The following is a 10000-nucleotide window of genomic DNA, read 5'->3' as shown; positions in this document are numbered from 1 at the left end:
ACTTACTAACCAGGCCCGACCCTGCTTAACTTCTGAGATGAGACGAGATCAGGTGCTTTCAGGGTGGTATGGCCGTAGGCCCTAGCACTTCTGACTTTGGAGCTCTTGGCTTTACTCATTCGTCTTCAGGGCTAGCCTAGCAAACGAGACAAACCACCCTCATTCACCTAAAGCGAAAGAAAAAAAATACCAAAAAGCCTACAGCACCTGGTATTCCCAGGCGGTCTCCCATCCAGGTACTAACCAGGCCCGACACTGCTTAACTTCTAAGATGAGACGAGATCAGGTGCTTTCAGGGTGGTATGGCGGTAGGCCCTAGCACTTCTGACTTTGGAGCTCTTGGCTTTACTCATTCGTCTTCAGGGCTAGCCTAGCAAACGAGACAAACCACCCTCATTCACCTAAAGCGAAAGAAAAAAAATACCAAAAAGCCTACAGCACCTGGTATTCCCAGGCGGTCTCCCATCCAGGTACTAACCAGGCCCGACCCTGCTTAACTTCTGAGATCAAGTGCTTTCAGGGTGGTATGGCCGTAGGCCCTAGCACTTCTGACTTTGGAGCTCTTGGCTTTACTCATTCGTCTTCAGGGCTAGCCTAGCAAACGAGACAAACCACCCTCATTCACCTAAAGCGAAAGAAAAAAAATACCAAAAAGCCTACAGCACCTGGTATTCCCAGGCGGTCTCCCATCCAGGTACTAACCAGGTTCGACCCTGCTTAACTTCTGAGATCAGAAGAGATCAGGTGCTTTCAGGGTGGTATGGCCGTAGGCCCTAGCACTTCTGACTTTGGAGCTCTTGGCTTTACTCATTCGTCTTCAGGGCTAGCCTAGCAAACGAGACAAACCACCCTCATTCACCTAAAGCGAAAGAAAAATACCAAAAAGCCTACAGCACCTGGTATTCCCAGGCGGTCTCCCATCTAGGTACTAACCAGTCCCGACCCTGCTTAACTTCTGAGATCAGACGAGATCAGGTGCTTTCAGGGTGGTATGGCTGTAGGTCCTAGCACTTCTGACTTTGGAGCTCTTGGCTTTACTCATTCGTCTTCAGGGCTAGCCTAGCAAACGAGACAAACCACCCTCATTCACCTAAAGCGAAAGAAAAAAAATACCAAAAAGCCTACAGCACCTGGTATTCCCAGGCAGTCTCCCATCCAGGTACTAACCAGGCCCGACCCTGCTTAACTTCTGAGATCAGACAAGATCAGGTGCTTTCAGGGTGGTATGGCCGTAGGCCCTAGCACTTCTGACTTTGGAGCTCTTGGCTTTACTCATTCGTCTTCAGGGCTAGCCTAGCAAACGAGACAAACCACCCTCATTCACCTAAAGCGAAAGAAAAAAAATACCAAAAAGCCTACAGCACCTGGTATTCCCAGGCGGTCTCCCATCCAGGTACTAACCAGGCCCGACCCTGCTTAACTTCTGAGATCAGACGCTTTCAGGGTGGTATGGCCATTGGCCCTAGCACTTCTGACTTTGGAGCTCTTGGCTTTACTCATTCGTCTTCAGGGCTAGCCTAGCAAACGAGACAAACCACCCTCATTCACCTAAAGCGAAAGAAAAAAAATACCAAAAAGCCTACAGCACCTGGTATTCCCAGGCGGTCTCCCATCCAGGTACTAACCAGGCCCGACCCTGCTTAACTTCTGAGATCAGACGAGATCAGGTGCTTTCAGGGTGGTATGGCCGTAGGCCCTAGCACTTCTGACTTTGGAGCTCTTGGCTTTACTCATTCGTCTTCAGGGCTAGCCTAGCAAACGAGACAAACCACCCTCATTCACCTAAAGCGAAAGAAAAAAAATACCAAAAAGCCTACAGCACCTGGTATTCCCAGGCGGTCTCCCATCCAGGTACTAACTAGGCCCGACTGTGCTTAACTTCTGAGATCAGACGAGATCAGGTGCTTTCAGGGTTGTATTGTTGTAAATTGAAACAGAGATGTGATTATGCATTTACTAAAGACATTAATTCCTCTATTATAGATCGTGTTTTCTCTGTTATGTTGGCCGAAGCTTGGACTCCATTTTGTATTGTCATGCTTCCACGTGTTCCCCACGAGAAGAGTCCAACCTCTGTGTTAGTTGCTCTTGTAATCTGCCTAGTAACAGTCTATAAATAGCTCCTTTGTCTATCTGGCACATGCCCAGATTTGACCACATCTGTTATCAGTTAGCCTTGCTTGACCATGTTTTCGCGGGCTCAAGGAGTGCGTTAGCTCCGCCCACATATTGATTCAGTATCGAAAATGACCATAAATGGTAATGTTCTTCGTCTTCATGTTGTATCCACCCACTTATGAGCCCCTCTACTGTGTATAAAAGGGGACCATGTACGAAGGTTCTTTGTGCTACTCTATGCAATACTGAAGAGTGTTGTGTGGATTGTAGGACCACCCTTAAGGGTTAATAAATGCTGTCTTTGTACTTTGCAGTTTCCGTGCCAACTTCCTTATAGATTCCATTACAGGAGAGCGAACCCTTGTGTCCTGCGGGCCTAGCTGGGGCCTGTATTCATCAATTGGCGCCCGTCACGTGGGGCTCATCGGCGACTCGGATGCTCGAAGGACTGGTCGCGACGAAGGTGAGGAATTGGGCCGGGGACGTGATCACTGCCAGCGGCGTCTTAGCCCTGGCATCCCGAGGTTTTCTTCCTTCCCTTCCGAGCTGACCGTCTGGGTGGCGCCGGTCCTCGACTGAGACCTCTTCTGTCGGTCTTGCCGTGAAAGCCGTTTGGGCGATTGTGGAGCTTGGCAGTTGGAATCTGGACTCTTGATTGGTAAGAACCGGTGTACGGTACTTGCTCCGAGTTTTTGAAGCCTGATCTGGCTATTTGAGTTTGATTTGTGATGACTAGTCATATTTTGAATTTGTCTTTGTGAATATATATGCGTTGCAACACATATAGGCAGGTAATGTGGAGAGATTTCTCCGGAGCTGTGTAACTTTGAACGGCGCAACGATTAAGTGCCATTTTTCTATAATATTGCATATTCTGCATTATTTCTGAGCATGCCTGCTTTCAGCGCACTCCGTAAGTGGTGTGGCTGTTTTGGGAACCGGTTGAACCTCGAGGAATCTGCTCCAGCTCCCCCAGAGGGGACTCCTAATAGGGATATGTATGTGAAGCATGGTCTTTCTTCCATAATGTACAGCACAGTATGGAGGAAATATACAAAAAAGGATCCTGAGTTGCGATGGCCTTTGTATGGATCGTTTGATATACGTAAGATTGAGTATGTGGAACAGTGTATGTGTAAGCGGCGTGCTCGTCAGGATATGTTTGAGTGTGTGCGGTTGTGGGTGAAGGAGGTACGTGAGCGAGAGAAGCGTGAGAAAGCGCTGTTTGATAAAGAACAACGGAAGAATGATCATGTGCGAGCACAGGAAGCGAAGCGACGGGAGGACAGAGAGCAGACGGACAGGCAAGAGAAGGAGCGTAGGCTACAAGTTTCGGGTCAATACGTTGTTCGGCAGCCACTTTATCCTGTCCTTAATAATCCTGATGATGATTTTTATTTACTAGATCGCTCTCCGCCCCCTTATGTCGGCGCATCTGCTCCAAGGCCGCAAGATTCTGGCCCGGGTCCGGGTAAGGTAGATACGCGGTCCATGTTATCGGCCGAACAAATGGCTGCGCTTCGGCAAATTTCCTTCCGTGCACTTAACGGCAAGATATCCATAGAGGACTTGTTTCATACTTGGGGGGCGTGGCAGGAGAGAGATAAATTGTATTTTCTGGGTCATTTCGCGGAGGAAGTGATTGATGCTTTCCGGAAACGTTCTGGTGTTTTTGAGCCCGACGAAGTATCATCGGATGCTAAAGCATTGCGTAATGGTGTTTTCTCTTTTTCTAAGGCTCCAGAAATGGCTTGGCGGCTGTTCGCCTTGCGGGACGAGGTGCTGGTCTATAAAGAGAAAGCGCGCCAGCGAGCAGGGGAGGAGAAGCAGTCGGATTCGTGCACAACAGAGGGCCACTCATCCACCTCCCAGTCAGATAAGGATGACATAGTGCATGTTAAACCAATGCGAGAGGCGGCGCCTTTGTATGTTCCTCCTAAAGGAGCGGGGACTAGCTCGGACATTACCTCCGCCGATGCTAAGGGATATTTTGTGTATAATTGGGTTTACACTCCGTGGCATAGGGCTGATGTTATGGCATTAAAGAATGCGCTGCCCGACCCCCGCAAGAATCCAGCGGCCTTCTATGAAGAAGTCGAGGGGGCCTTAAATTCTTGCGTCATGACTTTAGCAGATATAGATCTGTTCTTTGGGCTTATTCTACCACCAGATATGTGGCGATCTGTGCGAAATGTAGATGATGTTGCCACTTTTAAGGCTCGATGGTCTGAATTGGAGGATGAGGATAGGGAGAGGAAGCCCGCGCAGAAACCGCCCCAGAATATTTTAGATCTCCCTGCTGCTATTGTGACTAAGTTGAAGACAATTATCCCCCCTAAAAAGATTGACTGGAATATGTTAGCTGCATGTAAACAGAAAGTAGATGAGTCAGTTGCGGACTTCTTTACGCGCTTTGAGGAGACGTTTCATGATTTTAGTGGGCAGTCGCTTACCGACGATACGGGACGCCACCTCTTTGCGGATAAATATGTAGCTAATCTGCTGCCGGCAGTTGCGGCCCGGCTAAAAGCGAGTGAAAGTTCTTGGTCCTCCGCTACACCGACGGCCCTCCTGACTATCGCCCAGTATTATGAGCGTCAGGAGCAAGAAGCAAAGGGCCAGGAGGAAAAGAAATCGAAAGATTTGAAAACAAAGGTGATGTTGGCGTAAGTCTATGGCCCGCCTCGACGGGGTAGTAGTAGAGGTAGGGGAGGATCTTATGGTCCTCCCTCGGGCCAGTCTGATTTGAATAGGAATCAATGCGCGTATTGTAAGCAATCGGGTCATTGGGCTAGGGACTGCCCGGTGTTGCATGCATCGCGCCAGGGGCATACCCACGGTGGCCCGCAAGGTAGAGGGGGTTTCTCGAAATTTCGAGGGAATTCTAACGAACAGGTTCGTTTTGATTCTGCTGGGCAGCAGCGAGATAGATCAAATGTTTTCGATCGCCAGCATCAGTATCAAGCGTCAGGGATTGACCGGTCGGGGTACCATGACTCTCAGCATGCATAGGAAAGCGTTGGATGGGGGTTAGAATCAGTTGAGGTGCCGGTCGATCAGAAGGGCCCTTATGTATCGGCTGAGGTTTTGGGCTCTACTGATCAGTTCCTAGTGGATACAGGAGCGACACGTAGTGCGCTATCTAAGCAATTGGTTCCGGGGGCTCCCCCATCCGGCTTAATGGTCACATCGGTAGGGTTTGATGGTACACTCTCCCGAAGCCCTCTTTCACAGCCCCTCATGTTTAAGGTTGATTCTTTTTCTGCACCCTGTCCGTTTCTGCTTGCCCCGTACACACCGGACAATATTATGGGTCTTGATATGTTAAAGCACTTTAGGGCTACTATCCGCTGCTCCCCTGCTGGTGTGCGGGTAATATTGAATGACAATTACCCCCGATCTGAACGGATGTGTACGATGTCAGAGGATGCGCTGTTAGCTACCCTCCCTCATGCTTTGTGGGCAACTTCGGATACTGATGTGGGACAAATGGTGATTCCGCCGGTCCACATTAGCGTCCAGGAGGGGGCGGTGTTACCACGCCTCCCACAGTACCGTATTTCCCAGGAGGGTGAGGAGGCTCTCATACAGATAGTGCAGGATTTGATAACGGTTGGGGTAGTCGAGGAAGTCCCCTACAACATTTGTAACAGTCCGATTCTTCCCATACTGAAAAAGGATACGGATGCCAGAGTTTATCGGTTTATAATTGATTTGAGAGAAGTGAACAAGATCGTGATACCTCAATACCCAGTGGTTTCCGATATCACGACGTTGCTTACCTTGGTCCCGCCTACGGCGACCATGTTCTCAGTGATTGATTTGAAAAATGCCTTCTTTTCCATTCCCATTCACCCTGATAGCCGATATCTTTTTGGGTTTACATTGAATAATAGATCTTATCGTTTCTGTAGGATTCCCCAGGGCTATACAGAAAGCCCTAGCATTTACAGTCAGGCTTTGAAAAGACAATTGGATTCCTTTGTTCGGCTCGAGGGGGTCGCCCTCATTCAATATGTTGATGACATCTTGCTGGCGGCTGACACCCTGGAGTTGTGTGAAAAAAGTACGTTATCCTTACTTTCCTTTCTAGCGTCCCGAAATCATAAAGTATCTAGGAAGAAATTGCAATTCTGTAGACCAAAGGTGACTTATCTGGGTCACCTTTTGTCTAAGGAGGGACGTGCACTCACACCGGATCGTATCCAAGTAATTTTGGATACACCGAGACCATCCACACAGAAGGATGTGCGTGCATTTTTGGGCCTTGTTTCTTTTTGTAGACAGTGGATATTGGGGTTTTCGCACATAGCTAAGCCATTGTTAGCCCTTTTGACAAAGGACACGCCTATCCCAATCCCTTGGTCAGATGAGTGTGATACTGCTTTTCAGCAACTACGGCAGGCCCTTTGTTCAGCACCAGTGTTAGGGACCCCTGATTATGCAAAACCCTTTTCGTTGTATGTGCATGAGAAAGATGGATGTGCATTGTCAGTTTTAGTGCAGATGCACGGCGATAAGCAGCGCCCATGTGCATATTTTTCGGCTGTACTTGATCCTGTCGCCCGAGCATTACCAGGGTGTTTTCGCTCGGTTGCGGCGACAGCTGTGTCAATACGCCAAAGCGAGGGAATTGTGTTATCTCATAAGCTGTTGGTATTAGTCCCCCATGCTGTCGATGCCCTGCTTAATCAAACAAAGACGCAGCATTTGACCAGTGCCCGTTTAACGGGATATGAGTTGACGCTTTTGGCTCCTCATATTACGTTGAAAAGGTGCGTAACGTTAAACCCGGCAACATTGTTGCCATACCCCGAAACCCAGCCTGAGGCGCGGAAAGCGCATGATTGTATTCTCGTGACTGAGGAACAAACAAAGGGTCGTATTGATCTCCAGGATACGCCCTTTCCAGATGTAGATGGAGAACTGTGGGTGGATGGATCCTGTCTGAAGCTACCAGATGGTACGACTTCAGCAGCATATGCAATTACCACATTACAAACGATAGTGGAGACAGCACGCATACCACAGAAATCAGCTCAAGCAGCGGAACTGATAGCATTAACACGTGCATGTGAGCTCAGTACAGGATTATGTGTGAATGTTTATACAGATAGCCGCTATGCCTTCGGAGTAGCGCATGACTTTGGCCTACTCTGGAAGGAGAGAGGGTTTTTAACGTCACATGGAGTACAGATAATGCATGGAGAGTTAGTTCATAATCTTTTAATTGCATTGACATACCCAAAGAAAATTGCCATCGTTAAGTGTAGCGCCCATAGGAAAGTGGTTGATAAAGTTGGAGAAGGGAATGCGTTAGCGGATCGAGTAGCACGGGAGACTGCGATGCAGCCCGGTACTACTGCCATGTATGTAGTGAAGTCACAGGTGGAGAGATGGCATGATGCGAAGGAGGAAGTGCGAGAAATGCAAAGGACCGCTTCTGACAAAGAGCGGGAACAATGGGCTAGCGAGGGAGAACTGGATGACGAGGGTTGCTGGAGAAATAAGCAGATGGATAGATGGAAATTACCCACGGCCTTTGTACAACCTATGGTTCAGATGGCACATGGGCTAGCACATGTTGGAGCTTCCGCAATTGTGAAATTGCTTACCCAAGTCTGGGAGCATCCAGAGATTGCTAGCACAGCAAAGAGGGTGGTGCAGACCTGTATGATCTGCCTGAGGTATAACCCGGGAAAGGGTACTCGAACTCCAGCAGGAGGATTTGTGACACCCACTGCACCCTTTGAGGTTCTGCAGATGGATTACATCCAGCTGGAGCGCTGTAATAATCTGAAGTATGTTCTAGTAGTGGTCTGCGCTTTCAGCAAATGGGTTGAAGCGTACCCTACGAAAGACAATACTGCAATGACTACTGCGAAGTTGCTGCTGAAAGAGTTCTTCCCTCGATATGGCGTCTGTAGACTTCTGTGGAGTGATAACGGCCCTCATTTTGTAGCGGATGTTATAAAGTATGTCTTGAAGGGCCTAGGCATCACTCAGAAGTTCCACGCCGTGTTTCACCCTCAGTCTGCAGGCCTAGTTGAGAAGTATAATGGCACACTGAAGCTTAAGATCGCCAAAATTCAAGCTTCGACGTCCTTGACTTGGCCAGACGCTCTGCCACTGGCGTTATTGTCAATTAGATCAGTACCGCACTCTCGAACTGGCCTTACGCCATACGAGATCGTTTTTGGACGCCCAATGAATATTTGGGGTCCACCAAGACCTAAGGCTGTGTATGATGTACCTTGTGTAATGATGAGCGATTATCTGGCACAGTTAACGGATAACTTGGTTTCTATCCATCAACAGGTCCGAGAGGCGCTCCCTGATCGGTCTACCGGCGAAGGACATGGTCTCCGGCCTGGTGACCATGTCATGGTGAAAGTCTTCGACAGAACGAACAGTTTGGAACCGAGATGGGTGGGCCCTGAGCAGGTCCTCCTCGCCACGAGGACGGCTGTGCGAGTCTCCAACCGAAAGAATTGGATCCACTCTCTGCACTGTAGGAAGGTGCCGCCCGGATTGGTGGAACCTGGCGTGCTGACCGATCAACGAGACATTTTGGCTGCAGAGACAGGCCGTGCTGCGGAGCCAAACGCCACTGAGGAGCTCTTTCCGGACCACGCGACTCCTGGAGGAAGGCGATATCATCTTCGACCAAGGAAGTGAGTTTTCCAGTACCGGGACATACTGTCAGAACGGCCCTTGGGTTAGTGAAACGGAGAGCCGATGAGGCAAGGGGGGGGGATCAGCCCTGCATTAGTGTAGCGACACCCGTCTTGGCCCGCTGGTGAAGAAATCAACCGCTGCCCAAGGGGAAGAGTTCTGACAGACTTTTAGTTTCAGGAAGATATTGGGTTTTACTTTTGCTTTGATATGGAGAAAAAGAAAATTCTTTGTGCATTAGGGTTCATGTTGACAGTAGCCATTGTTGGGATAACCACATGGTTCGTGGAGGATGTAACTCCCGCTCGGAAGATTCTTGTGTTGACAACTCCGGCGCCTGCGGAGCACTACTCTTATACATTACCGTATCAAGAGTTGAAGCATCGACAATCTTACTTGAATAACACTTTCATCCAGATGCTGCATCATACCCACGTTGCTACGAATGCTACGAACTGTTGGATATGTGGGATGATGCCAGCTCATCAGAAGAAAGGAGGAACGCCATTTATACCACTTCCTTTCTCTCATAATGGCTCTTGTAGAGCATGGTATACTTTGCTTTTTGCCACTCGGAAACCGACAGTGGGACGATTGCTCTTCAGACTCAATAAAGAATGCCATCAAGACAAAAATGGGTATCCACAAGCGAATGGGACAATTTGGGAGTGGGAAGAGTACCGACCAGACAATGAATCCATTCCCTACATCTTCACGAACACAAGAGACACTGTGGGAAAAGACAAATTCGTGATCCAAGTAGCCCAAGCTCAAGCGGACCTGTGTGTCCAGAGTGTGGGTTTTATCCCTGTTGGTGTCAGTGATTGCATTACTGTTTTGAATATTGATGGGTTGAACAATAGTACCTTCTTAGCCTCCCATAATACGTACTTTGTGTGTGGAAATAAAGGTTATTACCGTCTGCCGGCTGGGTGGTCTGGGGTATGCTATGTATCATTTCTATTACCTCCTGTATTCCTAGCTCCCGCATCTTATCATAAGGATTTGAAATTGTTAAATAATGTGACTGTAAATAGGTATAAACGTACTTTATCAATTGACGATGTAGATCAGACTGACACCAGTCTGCAACAGTATATTGATTTTAACTTAGGGCTGTTTTTCTTTGTTGGAGCCGCCCTGAACAGTAGGAAGATCCGAAGATTAACAAGAGTGGTAGAAGCTGTGACAAATCAGACTGCTGCTG

At 48.5% G+C, this 10000-nt stretch overlaps 5 non-coding genes and 4 pseudogenes across 5 annotated transcripts in view; all 9 read right to left on the bottom strand.

The window, feature by feature from the left end:
* LOC146784991 (5S ribosomal RNA) overlaps nt 1-80 on the bottom strand; it is a 119-nt gene extending 39 nt beyond the window's left edge. The window contains exon 1 of the ribosomal RNA XR_014971017.1: nt 1-80. This exon is cut by the window's left edge and continues 39 nt beyond it. This is a non-coding gene — a ribosomal RNA (5S ribosomal RNA).
* Nucleotides 81-195: 115 nt separating this feature from the next.
* LOC146784990 (5S ribosomal RNA) lies at nt 196-314 on the bottom strand (annotated as a pseudogene).
* Nucleotides 315-429: 115 nt separating this feature from the next.
* On the bottom strand, nt 430-538 carry LOC146784989 (5S ribosomal RNA; annotated as a pseudogene).
* Nucleotides 539-653: 115 nt separating this feature from the next.
* Nucleotides 654-772, bottom strand: LOC146784988 (5S ribosomal RNA). The gene has a single exon (XR_014971850.1). It is a non-coding gene; the product is annotated as a 5S ribosomal RNA (ribosomal RNA).
* Nucleotides 773-884: 112 nt separating this feature from the next.
* On the bottom strand, nt 885-1003 carry LOC146784987 (5S ribosomal RNA). The gene has a single exon (XR_014971880.1). It is a non-coding gene; the product is annotated as a 5S ribosomal RNA (ribosomal RNA).
* A 115-nt stretch (nt 1004-1118) lies between these two features.
* LOC146784986 (5S ribosomal RNA) lies at nt 1119-1237 on the bottom strand. The gene has a single exon (XR_014971829.1). It is a non-coding gene; the product is annotated as a 5S ribosomal RNA (ribosomal RNA).
* Nucleotides 1238-1352: 115 nt separating this feature from the next.
* Nucleotides 1353-1461, bottom strand: LOC146784985 (5S ribosomal RNA; annotated as a pseudogene).
* Nucleotides 1462-1576: 115 nt separating this feature from the next.
* On the bottom strand, nt 1577-1695 carry LOC146784984 (5S ribosomal RNA). The gene has a single exon (XR_014971683.1). It is a non-coding gene; the product is annotated as a 5S ribosomal RNA (ribosomal RNA).
* Nucleotides 1696-1810: 115 nt separating this feature from the next.
* LOC146784983 (5S ribosomal RNA) lies at nt 1811-1929 on the bottom strand (annotated as a pseudogene).
* Nucleotides 1930-10000: the final 8071 nt, after the last annotated feature.

The sequence above is a fragment of the Triturus cristatus genome, chromosome 11 (assembly GCF_964204655.1).
Source record: "Triturus cristatus chromosome 11, aTriCri1.1, whole genome shotgun sequence".
NCBI classification, from domain to species: domain Eukaryota; kingdom Metazoa; phylum Chordata; class Amphibia; order Caudata; family Salamandridae; genus Triturus; species Triturus cristatus.
Note: the sequence above shows the minus strand (reverse complement) of the source record. Positions and strands in the feature narration are given on the sequence as shown.